This window comes from Lactuca virosa, chromosome 4 (genome assembly GCF_052849685.1).
Source record: "Lactuca virosa cultivar CGN04683 chromosome 4, Lactuca_virosa_CGN04683_v6, whole genome shotgun sequence".
Classification (NCBI taxonomy): domain Eukaryota; kingdom Viridiplantae; phylum Streptophyta; class Magnoliopsida; order Asterales; family Asteraceae; genus Lactuca; species Lactuca virosa.
In genome coordinates, this window is record NC_136429.1 from 232683674 (window position 1) to 232701442 (window position 17769).

At 35.2% G+C, this 17769-nt stretch overlaps 1 non-coding gene across 1 annotated transcript; it reads right to left on the reverse strand.

The window, feature by feature from the left end:
- Nucleotides 1–8717: 8717 nt before the first annotated feature.
- Nucleotides 8718–8823, reverse strand: LOC145110103 (small nucleolar RNA R71). The gene has a single exon (XR_013709484.1). It is a non-coding gene; the product is annotated as a small nucleolar RNA R71 (small nucleolar RNA).
- Between the last annotated feature and the right edge of the window lie 8946 nt (nucleotides 8824–17769).

Consider the following 17769-nt stretch of genomic DNA (forward strand, 5'->3'; position numbering starts at 1 on the left):
TTGTACCTCAAATTTCGTTGATGTTTTCGGTCTAACACCTGTTTTGGATTTTTGTGGATGTTGGCCTTTTTCTTTGGTCTTTGAGCATGAGGCTCACTCTTTAGCGAAGAGGTTTCGCTAGACACCATGACCGGTTACCCTGAAGGAATTTTGGTACCACTTGTGCTGGGCACATCAAAGCATGTAGGATCATTAAGTGGTTCTACCACATACCTTCCTTTTACTCTCCATGATGTTTTCTTATATAGACCTTCTGTTTCATCAGCGTTATCAATCGATGCTGACCAGAAAAACTCATCACAACCATCAACATTATCTTCTGCTACTAATGCTGTCAGTTCGGCTGTCTGTTGCTGAGTAACTCCATGTATAAACTTGATTTGGAGTCGTTTGGACCTTTTGATATACAATAGCCTTTTCCTTGAGGACTTTGGTCTTTTCTTTGGATAAACGAGCGAACTCAACGGAATTTTTAGAAATAAGATTTTTGTTGGTTTTGGGTTCGCTCTTGACAAATTCGGAACAGTCAACCTCATCTTCCACAGATATTACAGTCATATCATCATCCTCATTGAATTCAGAAGTGTTTTCAATATCAATTTTATTTTCTGAACTCAACTTGGCATTCAAAGAGTCAAATTTCTGTACAGTTTCGGTTTTGATTTTTAATTTGTCATTTTCATCCAACAAATTTTTGAGCATGTCCTTATGGTCTTTTGACTTTATGAAGGACTCTATTTTGTCAAGACCAATTTTGTAAGCGGGAGGAATATCATCATAAGAAACAACGTTTTCACAGTTATATGCATCGACATCGATTTCATCCTCCTTTAACTCAAGGAAGGGTAAAATCATACGATGTATCTTCTTCCCTATTTCACAATCAAGATGCAATAGAGTAATGTTGGAATATAATCGTTTAGCAATTAAACAAAAAACATTTCGTTGTTTTAAAAGCTTTAAATTATCTCTTTGCAAATAAATTGTTTCATCCCTAGACCTAATCAACTCCTTCTCCTTCTGCTCAATCCACATACGCCTCTCCTCACTCTTCGATGATACCCTGCTGATTTGATCAGTTAGGTTAGAGTTTGTGACGCGAGTTTGAGTTAAACTACCACTTATACTAGAAAATTTAGATTTTAATCCATTTAGTTCTTTTTCATAGTTTGTGATGGGAATTTGTAAGGAAACAAGAATAGATTGTACCTTCTTGATCAACACATCACATTCGTTGATCTGCTCACTGACAGGTTTCGCTGAAAACACCTGTCTTCTCGCTCCTTTGCTTCATCCAGTCCCCCATCAGTAGTATAGCCTCTCATTTGTGACACCCCGGAAGTCACCATTAGGCACTTTCCTGCAACGTCCTCTTCTTTCACCAACAAAACCCTGCCATGAGTAGGCTTCCTCACTTCTTCATCTTCTGAATCAGTGGACCAAACTTCAACACCTCCTAACTCATCGTCAACAATATTTCCCTGTACAATAAGAGCATTCATAGTGTTATTAGATCTAGCTCTCTTCTTCTTGATTTCTTCCAATCGTCGTGTGAGGTTCGCTTCCTCGTCCTCATCTTCATTCTTTTCTGACATCTTTCTCAGCATACAATCTTTGGCGAAGTGATTTTTGCCTCCGTAGTAGTGACAATTAATGCCTGAGTCACCTCCAAGTTTTACTTCCTTCTTTGGTTCTTCGGTCTGAGAAACACTCTTCGGTTCCTCCTTTGCTTTCTCGGCACTGTAGCTATATTGCCAGTTTTGGTTCTTATTTGTTGGGAACCTTCTTTTGATGAACTTCTTGGGATTTGACACCATCAAAGCATACTCTTCACTTGTTAGATCATATTCAGAAAGATCAAAAACTTCTTCTTCTTTAGCAGCATTATTTCCTTTGGAGATTAGGGCCAAGGAACCCATGCCAGAAACCACATTCGTTTCTTTAGTAACGACACTCTCATGTGACTTTAATATTCCCACCAGTTTTGCTAGAGAATAAGTCTTGAATTTTTCATGTGCCTTCACAGTAGACACCACAGCCATCCATTCGGGTCTAAGGCCATTCATGAATGTCACCTTCTGTTCAATGACTTTCCTTTCAATCCCATGCTTTATCATCTTACTAAGGAGATGATTGAAGCGATCGAAGGCTTGAATAAGCTTCTCTTCGGACTTCTGCTTGAAATCAACAAATTCTGAGAGCAACAATGTTTGGATTGAATGCTGAAGATCTTCATCCGTAGAATACAATTCCTTCAATCTATCCCATATTTCTTTTGCCGTTGTGCATGAGCTTACTAACCGAAATGTGTCCGATTGTAAATCAAACCTAATCATTCTTAAAGCTTTGATGTTGCACTGAAACTTTTCCTTCTCATCTTGGGGAATGTCTTTCACATCATTGACGAGTTGATTGTACTCCTTTTGAGTTTTAACAATTCTTGAAGTGCTTGAGTGAGCGAATGGACCTACAGTAATCGCCTCCCAGATCAAGTATCCATTGTCTTCCGAGCCAATAACGTAGTCTTCAAAGTGATGCGTCCAGACCTCATAATCCTGAGTGTACAATATAGGAATCCTTGTCGTCGATCCTATGCTGTTGGAACTATTGATTGGGTTTGACTGAGAATCATCCATGGACATGACGATGTTTGTTCAAAAACCTGCTTAAGATCAGACTTGTGAATAACTTTAGGTTAAGATCGAATATTTAAAGAACTACGTCAATAGCAAATGACGTCTCTAACAATATCAATCAAAGCGGAAAACCCTAAGATCTTCTTCAATAGAAGAGATGTGTATGAATTACACAGTCTCCTGCTCTGATACCAATTGATGAGTTGAAAAACTCTTAGATCGATTAGATCTTCAATAGGCTAAACAATAAAAGCAAACAAACACAATGAACACGATATAGAATCAAGTAATGCTTAATGATTCAAATATAGTCACGCCTCAACAGAGCTCGATGAAGAACTTCCATTGTAGAGGCGAGCTAGGGTTTGTAGTACAATGATAAGAATAATAATTAAAGCGCTACCGACAAAGGATGCATGCATGCACCTTAAATACTAAACCCTAATAAAATAAACACGGTAGGACAGGCCCAAACTGGATAACAAAACTGGGCTAAGGACCGAGCCCAAGGACGCAACACTACTAGACCCAACATTTACAATTTCACAAGCTTTCATACAAGTATAAAAATAGAATGCTATTCTAGTACAGAGTAAACATACTTTTCATAGTATTATGGGAATTTAAAACTATATCATACTATTTCAGAACACAAATACATATACAACAAAAAATATAGGATTTTTTGGGGAAAACATACTTGCATTTTTCAAAGGAACAAATAACAGATTTCTATTACAAACATGCTTATGAACTCACCAACTTAATTGTTGACACTCTTTTCAAAACTAGTTCTATTTTCAAGAAATCGATAAACAGGTACCCACAAGTTTTGAGGAAGACAGAGTCTCATATAATTATGTCTTTTAATTATACTTTTTGGTGTCAAATATACATTTATTTGAACACGAATGTAATGGTATATTTTATCAATGTAATGAATGTTGTACTTTGATTACTATTGTGCATTGTTGTGATACTACACATGAAGTCATCCACCCCCGAATGTTTCCGCCGTACCGGTTTGGGGGTGTAACAAAAGAGGTTCACACTTCCAAAGTTTCTCGGAATCATCAATACCTTCCTTGTCTTGGGTATGGATTATGTGCTTTCAGTAGTACAGGCCCAATACTACCTTCCACACCTATCTATGCCTTCCTCAAGGACTGCCTCAAATCCTCCAAATCACTTCCCTACTATCAATTACCTCACTTGCACTATAGAGCTCCCTATGCGCTAAAACATCTCCTAGGCTTTCCTAGGGTTCCCTTCCCCGCCACTCTTTGTCATCACCTATAGAAGAGACTCCTTTTAATACCTTCTAACTACCTTAAAAATACAATTACATGTCACCGACACCAGATAACTCTTCGACTGCTAGGTCCCACCTACGATGGTTGGACTCAAACAAGAGTTACACAATAGGATTGAACCTAACCTTCTAAAATTATCTAATCCCCACAACATGTAAGTTAACGTATTCGCTCAATAGTTAGCTGACATCATCGGGGTCTCTAAAATCACAAAGCAAGTAGCATCCGAGCATTAAGTAGTCCAATCCAGTACATTACCTAATCAGGCCATTCTATTAACGTCTGAAATCCATACTAGCATGCAGTTCTACAAGCTCAATCAATACGCATATAAAGGAATCTTCCCTAGCATTCTATCACGCAATCCTTAGCATATCCTTAGCCCTAATCTAGCATGCAATCCTCATATATTCATATAAAATCAATAGCATAACACATGTATGGGTATTTCAGGAAATACTTACTTGAGCTCGGAAGATTGTACGCATCACACACCCTTTTCTTTTTAGAAATATTCTTAGAAACTTTCTTTTCTTTCAAAAATTTTACCAATTCCTTAGTTTGAGTTTAGACACACCCGTAAGTGCGCCCAATTCCCTCAAACCAAAGCTGTGATACCAACTTGTAACGTCCATTAAGTCGATCAATTCCAAAAAAAAAATTAACTAAAAATATTCTTTTAAGTCGATCAAAACAACCATTCATTCAGTTTGAAAAACCCATAATAGTATAAAATATGTCATACAATTATCAGAGTACAAAATCGATTAAATCATGCGGAATACTAGTGGATGAGCTCTTCCCCTTGGAACCGGAAGTACTTGAAATCATAAACATAAAGATGTAAGCACAAAGCTTAGTGACTTGCCCAAAATAACACATACCATACATACATATAAGCTTGAAGCTGTAACGGGTCTATTTCACCCCTGGGTCTATTTCAACTCAATCTGTGTTTTTAAACAACGCGGGTCTATTTCACCCCACGGTTCTATTTCGCCCTCGAGTGTATTTCAAATCAATTGATATTTTTCAACCAAATGAGTCTATTTCACCCCACGGGTCTATTTCACCCCTACACCTAAGCATACAGTCATACCACACATGAGTCACAAAGACAACAAGTACATACATGCATATCAACAAGTGTCACAAAGACAACTATCATCCTACAACATAATCAAGTGGGTCGGCATTGGTGCCTTCGATCCACGAGTATAGTGAAAAGACTCACCTCTCAGTCGATACTTAACTGCTATTGCTCTCACTGCCAGAAATACCGATGATATGCATCACCTATACAGTTACACAGGGTAAGCCCTTAGCTTTTCTTCCAAAACTAATAATTTGACCAAAAGTCAACTCAAGTCAAAAAGTCAACGGTCAACATTGACTTTAGTCAACCTCCACGTCGTGGCCATCCATGACCACGTTGTGGCCCTCATACAACAATACTGGCAGGCATTTCCCAATCACCATGCTGACGACCTAAGGCCACGCCGTGGGCACTGGGTTTCTAATAGCTTAATGTATTAAGTCATTGTCTTTGATTCTAATAGCTCCAAAACTTATATCTGGTCCATTATATTGTCTAAATGGATAATGTTTCCAACTTTATCCATTAAGACACCCAAAGAGATCAAGGCCTCAAACCCTAGGTCCATATAAGGAAAAATACAACAAGGACTTAACCATTAATCCCTTAATCCGAAAAAGTCTTTAACCCAACCACTCCAGAAGAGTTTCCAAAACCAGATCTGGCATAAAGGTGGGTGCTTTATAGACACCAATACATGTCTAGAATCCATTTAAGGTTAAAATGAGCTAAAAGTGACCAAAAACTCATGTGAGGTCAAGAACCCCAACCAAAGTCTAGATTGACAAGATATGTTGTTCATGAGACTCATGAGAGTCATAAAGTTGCAACCTTTATCACTTCAAACTAACCAAACATTTCTTATGGACCACAATATGCTAAGAAACTAGATCTACAACCAAAGAATCATCAAGATAGATACCTTATGACTTATAAATGGTCCAGAGAGTGATCCCAAAGCTAACAAGAGTTGTTGCTTGATCCTTGGGCTAACACCTTCTTCTTCTTCTTCCTTCAGAATGCAACAAAACACTAGAAAGAGCTCAGCACTCAACAAGGGAGGCTAGGGTTAGGATTTCTGATCTTGAGAGGGTGATGGAGGCTGAATGATCACCAAACCCTAGCCATAACGTCCTTTAAATAAGGTCTAAAGCCCAAGGATTTGGATTTTCTCTAAAATCAGCTGCCACGTCGTGGCACTTATGGTCACGCCGTCACGGGTCATTAAATCCCACGATCATGAAAATATCGTCACGTCGTGATGAAGCTCCATCATGTCGTGGCCACCCAAGAATGAAACGGGTGTTACATATAATAAATTGACTCATACCTGAAACGGGTGTTACATATAGTATGAACTTCCTGTATAATATCTTTTATATTTACAATTACTTCAATCTCTATTATAATTTTTGTTACTTAATATTCGACATAAATATAAATATATAACAAGAACATTTTATTTTTATTTACATAATAATATATATTGGTCTCGTTTATATCAGACATGATATTTTTTCATTCTCAAAATCTGATTTTTTTTAAAAAAAAATTGTTATTAAGTATTTTTTTCATTTATATCACCAAGTATTTTTTTTAAATCATATTGCTCAAAATATAAAGTTTTAGTGATGTTCGAATCAAAAGATATCTAATAAGTTGTATTTTAATTTTCATTGAACCTGATATTCTTAATATCATACACTTTTGAAACTAATTACACCGTTGTAATTGTGGACAACAATTTTAAATTCTTTAAAATATTATTTTATCTTTATAATTAATTCAAATTGTTTATCCTGATTTTTTATCATAACTTTCATTATGTAATGTATTTAGGTAATGTATGATATGATTAATATGAATATATTGGTGACACCGATTCATTTTTATCTACATAATATATAAATTTGTCTTAATCTCTGGTTTGATGGTTGTACGTGCTAAAAATCTGGTACATTCCGTTTTGTTTCCCATCCCAGTCATTCGCAACACTTCAGGTTTACTTCTTTTGTTAGCTCTCGACTTTTTCGCTATGATATATATATATATATATATATATATATATATATATATATATATATATATATATATATATATATATATATATATATATATATATATATTGGGTTCGAATATTAGTTGTGAGGTGTCGAAGTCAATTGTAGCTTGACAGGATTCGAAGTCTAGATGTCAGATTCAAATATATGTATTTGGTAAATGATATATATATATATATATATATATATATATATATATATATATATATATATATTACATCATATGTTAATATTATTTGTTATATTTATGCTTATTATAGAAAAAAATGTACTTATTATGTTTAATATCTGTTATGTAGCGTAAAAGACATTCTCGGAAGCAATATGGAAGCTGGAAGCAGGAATGAAGAGCTTAGGCAAGAAGAAGACACAAGAAGGATGTTGTTGGACAACTTGACCCCTCGTCGGTATTTTGACTATATCTCATGACTCGTAACTCCGATTAAGACGTATCAAAATGATCTGAAAACTGGACACAATTTCGGACGACTTTCGTGTTTCGAGAAAAGTTGGATTTCCAACCACCACGACGTGGTGAATGGAATCTTCGTGATTCTTGACACTGGCTTAGGGAATACGGGATAAACACAAGGACCACGACGTGGTGACCAGATTTTAGGCAAGTATATATATCCGAACATATGGTCGAATTGAGAGACTTGGTGGTGACTTTCTGGACAAGTATTGCGACAAAAAACCTTCTAAGAACCCTTTGGGGTCGATTTTGAAGCTAGGAAGTCGATTGGAGCAAGGATTCGCATCTACACATTCGGTTTGCTTAGTTTAATGATGTATAGCTTAGTTTACCTTATGTTTATGTGTTCATCAGCTATGATTATGGGCTAAAAACCCTTGCTTTCATTTAGTTAGATGAAACCTAAAACTATGAGTTAGTTTCTTACTTTATGGATTATATGAATTTGGTTTATGCATGTGTTTGATTATCATTACCGAGCATGTTAAAGTTTGTAACTTTGTTGCTTAATTTCAAGTTTAGTGTAGCTTAGTGACCATTAAATTACATGAACTTGATTACCTAGTGATTTAGTGACCATTACATTTCTAGAGCTAGGATCAACCAAATCTTAGATAAGTAATAAAAGTAACAAGTTTAGCTGTGTTGGAGGACATAATTGTGACCATAATTGTGTTTGCTTAGATAAATCTTACATAGCCCATCTATAATGAATAACTAATTTTTTGTTTTGCTTGTGTAGGACCATACAAGGTAGTTCATGAATTGGTGAAAAGATTAGTAAATTTGGACTTGAATTTCTAATTACATATAACTTGGTAACCAACTTCATTAATCCATAAATAAGAACTAACCATAGGAAAAGGTGGATTCGAAACTAAACGAAATTGTTTTTAAGATATTTATTACAACCGTTTTGTTGAGTGTTTAAGTTTGTCTGAACTTGCAAAATCAGATAAAAACCTGTGTTCGACCTCAACTTACTTTACTACACTACAATCCGACTTACTTTACTACACTACAATCCGACTAGATACTAAGGATTGGTTGAAAGCACTCCCGCCTGGTGCTATTATTACATGGGCACCAATGCGCAAGCAATTATTAGAGCAATTTTTCCCACCATCAAAAGTGTCCAAACTCAAGATGGCGATATCCAACTTTAAGCAACAACCGGGTGAATCACTTTATGAAGCATGGGAGCGTTACAAGGATTACTTCGAAATTGCCCCCAAAATGATCTAAGTATGCAACAAGGAGTATCAATCTTCTATAATGGGGTAAACATGATGAAAATGAAACTCCTTGATTCTTAAGGACCGTTAACGAAGAAAAATTCCGCTGAAATCAAAGAATTAGTTGAAGAGTTTTCCAAGCATTCTCGTGAAAATCATAATCCTAGACATGATGGGGCGAAAGGAATTAGGAGTGGAGCTTCTGAGGACATGGTTGATGTGCTAGCTATGTTGAACACTATGGACCAAAGAATGACCAAAATGGACCAATCCATGCATGCTATTCATGTGGTTTGTGAAAGATGTAGTGGTCCACATTTAACAAAAGATTGCTCTTTGGATGAGAACGAGAACAAAAAGGCCCAAGTATTATATTCTAGTGGAGACAAATATGATGAAGATTGGAGAAAGCCAAAGAAAGAATGGTTGCCATATGATGAATGCAAGAAGCAAAAAGAAGAAAAGTATAGGCAAACATGCCAAGGCTTCTACCAAAACGAGCAACCACAACCTGAGAAGAAGGTTGACTTTGAGACTACGTTAGCCAGATTTATGGAAGCTACTGAAAAACGCCATGATGAGACCGATGCGGCAATAAGAGATCAAAGAATAATGATGAAAGACCAAAAAGCTATGATGAGTGATCAGGAACATATGAAGTTTATGATGTGCAAGCTTATCGTCCTCCGCTTCCTTTTCCTTCTCAAGCAAGAATGCATCCACTGGAACAGGAACATATGAAGTTTATGAAGCAAGTAAAGTATATTCCAATAAATACTCCTTTTATAGAAACATTGTTGCAAGTACCTGAGTATGCTAAATTTTTACAAGAGTTACTCTACACTCGCCAATACTTAGAGAAGAATTCCAAGGTGATCCTTAGTGAGCAAAGTTCTAAAGTGATATTGGGAGAGTTACCAAAGAAAATGGGGGAACTTGGACACCTCACTCTGACTTATGCTTTAGCCGATTCTGGAGCAAGGATAAATTTAATGCCTTATTCATTCTACCAAAAGCTAAATCTTCCAGATTTGAAGGCTACAAGAATGACGATTCACATGGCTAATCGTTCAGTGACTCATCCTCGAGGGATAGTGAAGGATATATTGGTCAAAATTGGGAAATTTGTTTTTCCAATTGATTTTGTTATTTTGGATATGAAAGAAGATGCCAATGTCCCAGTTATTCTTGGTCGCCTTTTAATCAGTACTACTTGATCCTTGGTTGACATTCGTGAGTCCAAGCTTACTTTGAGAGTTGGAGGTGAAGAAGTTACCTTTCGGGTAGAATATGGATTTCAGAAAATTTTTGCTCAAGGTGAAGTTTTTAATATAGATGAAGAAAATGAACTTGAAGAATTGGAAAAGTTAATGGAAGAAGAAATTCAGTCACTTCAACAAGTCATGCGTACAAATCCACGAGCATCCATTCCTGTTGTATTTGAAGTTTTTTCCTACAAAACTCCAACATCTTGGGTTAGAAAGGAGAGTGAAGAAGACTTAGTGTCTAGTGATGATGATGACGAGGTTACTTCGGAATTAAAACTACTAACTTTGGAAAGAAAGTTTGATTCAATAGAGCCAAAAAGTGAAGACGGGGCAAAATAGGAACCTATGGTGAATAAGGGAGTAAAGAGAAAGCTTGAAGAATGGGATTCAAAAAGTAAGAATGAGAATTCTAAAAAAGCCTATCTTAGAAGAGTTCAAGCTTACAAGAGAATTCTAAAAAAGCCTAAAGATTCAACGTGAGGTGGCATGGAGTCCGACTCATTACTCCAACAAAAAGAAGCGTTTACAGGGAGGCAACCGGATGTCTTTACAGTTTGCATTTTCTTTTCTTATTTGATTTAGTTTTAGTGTTATTTTTATTTTTCGTTTTATTTTTATTTTACCTTGACCGAATGATGATGCGTTTCTATAGTTCTTGATCTTATTTTGTAGTGTTGAACGAAAGTGAAGCAGTGAAGGAGCTTAATTTGAAGAAGCCATGCGATTTTTGAAGATCATAATTGAAGAACAAGTTTTTGAATAAGTGTGGGGTTCCCATATAATGAAGAGAAAATCATTTTGAAGCATATTTACTGAAAGGAAGAGTGGGAATGGTCTTACACATTACAAAGAGTCGACGTGGACATCATCAAGACGTCGTGGCAAAAATTTTAATCACGACTGAATCTGACATACACCATGACGTGGCATCCTTAAACCATGTCGTAGCGACATTATTTTGCTCGACATTGATGACCATTTTCTTGACACCACGACGTGGCGTTGCTTTCCCACGTCATGGCAGCGGTTCAACACATTTTTCAAGAATGGTTCTTTAATTTCATTCGATCTGGCATATTTGAATTTACAAGAAGGTCCATAAGTTTTGTTTCCACCAATTATACGAGAAGTCTAAGCTTTCCACACAAGTCTCAGAGTTCGATCTCGCCATTACTACCCCAGGGGAGTCTGTCCCTTTTTCTCCATTTTATTGTTTTTAATTTATTTTATGCATACAATGAGGGCATTGTATGTAATAAGTGTGGGGTAGGGGGTCGAAAAAGTAAATTGCTAGAAAATTTTGAAAATTTAAAATTTAAAATTTTGAAAAATTAGAAATAGATTTGAAATAATAATCTAAAAATTGAATCTAGTATTAGTTTAAACTTAAGTTGCTAGTATTATGTGGGATGATCCGATGAGAGCTCAAATGTTTAACTGAGCCAACATATGTTATAGTGTATTTGTGGCTTCTCATTCCTAGTGAAAAGCCATTAGATATGAAAGATAATCCGGTAGTTTATATGGCATAATATGTTTTGCAGCCTAAACCTGAAATCTATCCAGGAGAGCTTATGTATTCATTGCACTTAGACTAATGCCTCTAACCAATAACGGTTGAAGTTAAGCTCCCTTGCTTAAGCATGTAGGAATTGAGCGAAAAAAGCGAGATATTAAAAAAAAGAAGTTACCAAAAAGTTGTTGTAAGAATTTTTGGAGCTATCAAAGTATGAAGATCAAAAGATCAAAAATTTTAATGAATCAAAAAATGAAGATACCAAAATTCAAAAAAAAAGTGTTTAATTCGAAGAAATCAAAGAGCAAATATCAAAGTATGAAGATCAAAATATCAAAAATTCTGAAAAATAAAAAATTGAAGTTACCAAAAATCAAAACAAAAAAGTGTTGAATTCGAAGAAATCAAAGAGCAAATATCAAAGAAGAGATGAATTCAAAGAGCTCCATTGTGGTATCAAAGTTGTAATTCTTTCTAAATTATGCATGCTTGGGTAGCTTAACCAAAAATACTTTGAGGTTAAGAAAGATTTTTTAGGATGGATTCAGAGGGTTGAAAAAATGAGTGTCGTATAATGGCTGGATTTAAAATGGATTGTTTTATGTGATATTGGTAAGTTAAAAATCAGTTTGCTTGGGGGCAAGCAAAGGTTAAGTGTGGGGTATTTTGATATGTGCATATCTACATATATATTTTACATCATATGTTAATATTATTAGCTATATAATGCTTATTATAGAACAAAAGGTACTTATTATGTTTAATATATGTTATGTAGCGTAAAAGACATTCTTGGAAACAATATCGAAGCTCTAAGAAGGAATGAAGAGCTTAGGCAAGAAGAAGACACAAGAAGGATGTTGTTGGACAGCTTGACCCCTCTTCAGTATTTTCACCATATATCATAACTCGTAACTCCGATTAAGGCGATTCAAAATTATCTGAAAACTAGACACAATTTTGGACGACTTTCGTGTTTTGACAAAAGTCGGATTTCCAATCACCACGATGTGGTGCTCCTACCACGACGTGGTGAATGGAATCTTCGTGATTCTTGACGCTGGCTTAGGGAATACGGGATAAACACGAGGACCACGACGTGGTGACCAGATTTTAGGCAAGTTTACATATCCGAACATAGGGTCGAATTAAGAGACTTGGAGGTGACTTTGTGGAGAAGTATTGCGACAAAAACCCTTTTAAGAACCCTTTGGGGTCAATTTTGAAGCTAGGAAGTCGATTAGAGAAATGTTGGATTAATGTCTAAGTCCATAACTATATTTGGTATGTACTTGACCCGACCCGGCATGGTCCATTTGGGTTGCACTTCACCGGCACAATTTATAAGGATAGTCTTTTGAGAATAGTATATTTATAATTTATATTAATATATTATAAGTTCTAATATATTAATATGGAATCATATTATTTAATTAGTATTGATCAAGAATTAATTTAGAATTAATTAAGTGATCAAAAAGAACTAATTAAATATGGACTCTTATATATATGGAATGGGCCAAGTTCATTTAGGTTGGGCTAAGCTTTCATGGATGGTCCATGGAGCTTTTAACCCATGGATCCTATGTAAATGAAAGGTCATGGGTATTAGGGTTTACATGGATGTAACCCTAATCCTCCATAATATATAAAGGGGTCCTTGGCTCACAAAATTGGTACAAGTGTGTGAAAATAAGAGTGGGCCGATTTTAGTGTGCATACATATTCTCTCAAGTTCTTCCAAGGTGTTTTGGTGATTTGTGATTCCATTTGAGGCTTCCACACTATTGGGGCTAAGCTCTTAAAGCTTGAAGACATCAAGCTACATCAAAAGGTATGTCATCTAACTAGAACTTTGTAGTATAGGTGCTTCATAATATGCTAGTTAGGATGAAACCTTGGAATAGTTAATATTTGCATGTATAATAGAGAAAACATAGATCCAAGGTTTATAGGGTTGCATGTACACCATAGGAGTGTTAGAATGCTCAAAATCCAACAGTGGTATCAGAGACATGGGTTGTTTTCTATTATATTTGATGCAAATGTATTTTTTTTTCAAGTTGAAGGAAAAAAAAAAGAAAAAAAAACATGAAGTTTGTCAAATTTTATGATAATTACTTGATTTTATGAAAAACTAATTATTTATAAAATTTGAGTCACTTTACTACAAGAGTTGAATTAGGTCAATTTATTAAAAGATAGAATGATATGATTATTTTATTTGTTTTAAAAGTTTGATCTAAATGGTTTTAAGGAGTTACAAATTTTGTCATAAAATTTTGGAACTCAAAAGTTTTTTTTTAAAGTTATGATCTTAAGAGTTTTGAAACTTCCATAAGTTATGGATGTGAAATGTCTCATTTATTAACTCTTTAGGTTATGAATTCCAAGAGTCTTCAAAGGATAATTGTCAAAGTTTCAAGATTTGTATTAGTTTATATGATTATCTAATTTCTTGAAAATTGTTGATGTGAATTATCTTTACTTATGAGTTTAATCTAGATCATAGAAAATTTATTTGATTATTGTGTTAATTGGAATATTTGATCTTAATGGTTTTTATGAACTCCATAACTTGTCCTCAAGTTATGGAAAGTGAAGAGTTTTTCTTTTTAAAGTGTCATTAAGTCTCATAGGTTATGAAAATAGAAGAGTCACTATTTTTAATGTCATCATTAAATGATTTAATATCTTCCATAACTTGTCCTCAAGTTATGGAACTTGAATTTTTTTTTATTAAACCTTAATTAAACTCATAAGTTATGAAAAATTCAAGAGTTTTGAAAGGTTTCAAAACTTGTCCTCAAGTTTTGGAATTTGTAAAGTTACCCCCCATGTATACTTTAATTCCAAACTAGACCTTAGAATTTTAAAAGTTTAAAATTCAACCCTTATACTATTACTATAATTTTAATTACATAGATATGTATAAGATAAAGTCAATCTTACCAGTAGTAGGCCTCATTCACAAAGCCGGTCTATAAGGGGGGTATAAGGTTACTGCCTATAAAATGGCAGTTTAATGGGTGTCCACTCTCACCCACCGCTTCCTTGACTGGTGGAGGGTCGTTAGCCGAACCGGTAGGATAAAGACTATAATTCTCCCTTCATTATAAGTATAATGATAAATACTAAGTAACTAAACACTTATAAATTCCCAATCTTAGTTACTTAGGAAAATGTGAATAAGGTGCTAATCCATGAAACTACACTTTGCACTTTGTTTAAGTTGTTAGTGGAGCGTGTGTGGTTAACCGGCACACTAACCTGGACTTAACAAGGTAGGCAAAGGGTAACTTAATGTTTATCATAGTATCGTTGGAGCGTATGTGGTTAACCGACACATCGATTGAGGGGTAAATATTAAGGGTACCAAGTATATTTGCATGGTTACTTCACACCTTGTTTTGTGATCCTCGGCATCCCAGTCACAAAACCTGAAGGGCACACTCGATATTGAAACATGTCATTGAAAAGTTCAATGAATCTCAAAAGAATCTAGGAGTTTCAAAACCAATTAAAACCTAATAATACATTTCGTTTATCTTGGTGGAAATTGGTGAATCGTCATTCACCTACCTTCAAATATTTTATAGCTTGGATTACGGCATCCCTTTTCCAAGCTATAAAATAGTTTGTTGGGTCCTCGCCTTAATATATCATATTGGGTGTTATATTAAGGACTTAAATCAAATTTACGTGAATTTCTCCCATTGTTGATGTCTGGTTTAGACAACAATGATCTTACCAAACCAAGCTTTCCTAATGAATATGACTTCCCGAGTTTGGCTCATGGAAGTGATACTTCTCTTCCTCCACCTCCTCCAATTATTCTCCCTAACCCACAAGTTCAAGGTCACTCAAGCCCTAATGGCAAGCAAGGTCTATGTGTGATCACATCGTAAAGATGAAGTCACATATTGACAAGCCGGGAGAGTTGGGTGTCAAAGTCTTGAGAAAGTTGGATGTTCAATCACTTTCTAAGTCACATACTGAGTTCCTTTGGGACTACTATGAAACAGACTATGACATGAACCTTAATGATCATATATATTTGCTTGGTGCTGCTGAATCAGCAATGATTTGGAACGATAGTAAAGCAAATTTGATTAGAAGATCAACTTCCCAAAAAAAAAAAACTTTATGGACAGTGACAATGGTGACACTGGAAATCCAGAAAAAGCATTTTCTTCCCAATGGAAAGGGATTGGCCATAGTCAACCCGGTTGACCAAATGGTAAAGAGAAAGGCTAAGTCTGAGATAGTCCCATTACCAAAGGGTCCATATGTTTATTTTGCCAAAGGAAGGGGCGTTGATTGCAAAGCTGCAAATTTACCTAAGGATGTTAAAGTCAATAAGTTTGACTCTACATGAGGTAGAGCGCATTATCTAACTCTGTTAAGTTCTATTCTGAGATCCTCATTACATGATGTGACTGGGTCACATGTTGATGTTTTAAGAATCAAAGAATAGAGAGAAATCTTAAAGGAAGTATATGCTGATTCTGATCGCGAAGGTGGATTTCGATCGCATCAGAATTTTGAGCAGTTGCTTAAGAAGTTATGATATATTGCTAAGGAATAGATAACAACAATTTTCCATGTGGATTGTAATGATAAGTTTTTCCGCAAAGTTTTAAAATAAAAGAAAATTGTTTAATTTTATTTATTTGAAGTATCCTTACAATGGCATTTGTGGAAAATTGTTGCTTATATGATTCCACTGACAGCAATATTGGAAAATGGATTTGATTCTTTCATTTGTAGTAGTGTCTAAATTTACCAAATCATGAAAGTTCCTCATCGCCTAAGTTTCAATTGGACCGAAACTTGGAATCATTCAAGTTGAATAGTATGATGAATGAGAACTTTCAAGCATTGGAAAATCAAGACTAATTACTTGTTCACATGGATGTGTGAGTCAAGTGAAGGACTAAAGGGATCGAGTACACATTCTTGTGCACTGGTCATGTCCACCACAAAGCTCGTTAAGACTATTTGATTTACTAAAGTTTAGTAAATATGGTTATACTTACAAGTTTAAGTATAATTCTGAAACATTGGAAAAGTCTCAATGTATGGCAGAACGAATGGGAAGAATCAAATTAGGTAGAAAGATAAACGTTTCTCAAATCTGAAAAGATGGGAGAGTACTTTAGTATCATGTTTGTGATCATCTTAATGATTTGGAAATCATATCACAATTAGTCCTCTAAAGGTCATCTTAGTGCATTATTATGACTAAGAAGAGGAGTCATGAATTGTTGAAATGGTTAGATCAGGAAGATGAGTCATACTTCGTTCCAAATCAATTCTTACAGTCATACTCCAAGATTGTAACTTGAGTGACATATCTTAAAGAAAGGTTTAAAACACTTGTCAAATGTAAGAGTAAAAGTGTCCTACTCTTATACATTTGAAATTGGTAAGTTGTGATGTTTTGGATAAAACAAAGACCAACTAAGGCCAATTGTGTGAAGTGTTTGTCTTGATAAAGAATCCGCACTATCTCTTGAATATTTGGCAAGATAGTCTTATATGTCAAGAGGATAGTGGGAGTCTTAAAGATCCTAAAAAGAATTTCAAGAACTAATCAAGAATAAAACCTGAGGTTCTTCATTAGCACACGACTTGAGGTTTATAACCTATCGTGTTGACATATTCTGTGCCCATTCCAGTTAAAGTTGGCTTTGCATAGGAGTTCTGAAAGTTCTCAATTGGTTGCATAACAACTTGGAACTAATGGCAGGCCCTGTACTGCCAGGTGGCAAGAAGTTAAGATTGCATAAGTTCAGTCCATATGAGTTTGGATTTGTCATTATCCTTGTCTTGTGACTATGGTTTTGACGATTCACATGGATAAGAACATATACACCATAAAATCTAAGGGTCATAAGGTTTCTCTCTGATTAACGAAAATGATGGTGAGGAAACACTTCCACCAAGTAGATTTGAAGCAGATGGCAGAAGGTCTAAACAATTGAGACTATGATTACGGCATCCCTTTTCATAGTTCTGAAATTGTTTAGACACACATGCATGCTATCTAAGGAAAGGTGTATGATTTTGATAAAGTTTTATCAAAGCATCTCATATCAGAAATCTGAACTTTGGTAAGAAAGTCAATAAAGTATTGATTTCTATAAGTCCAGTTGATTTCTGAGTAC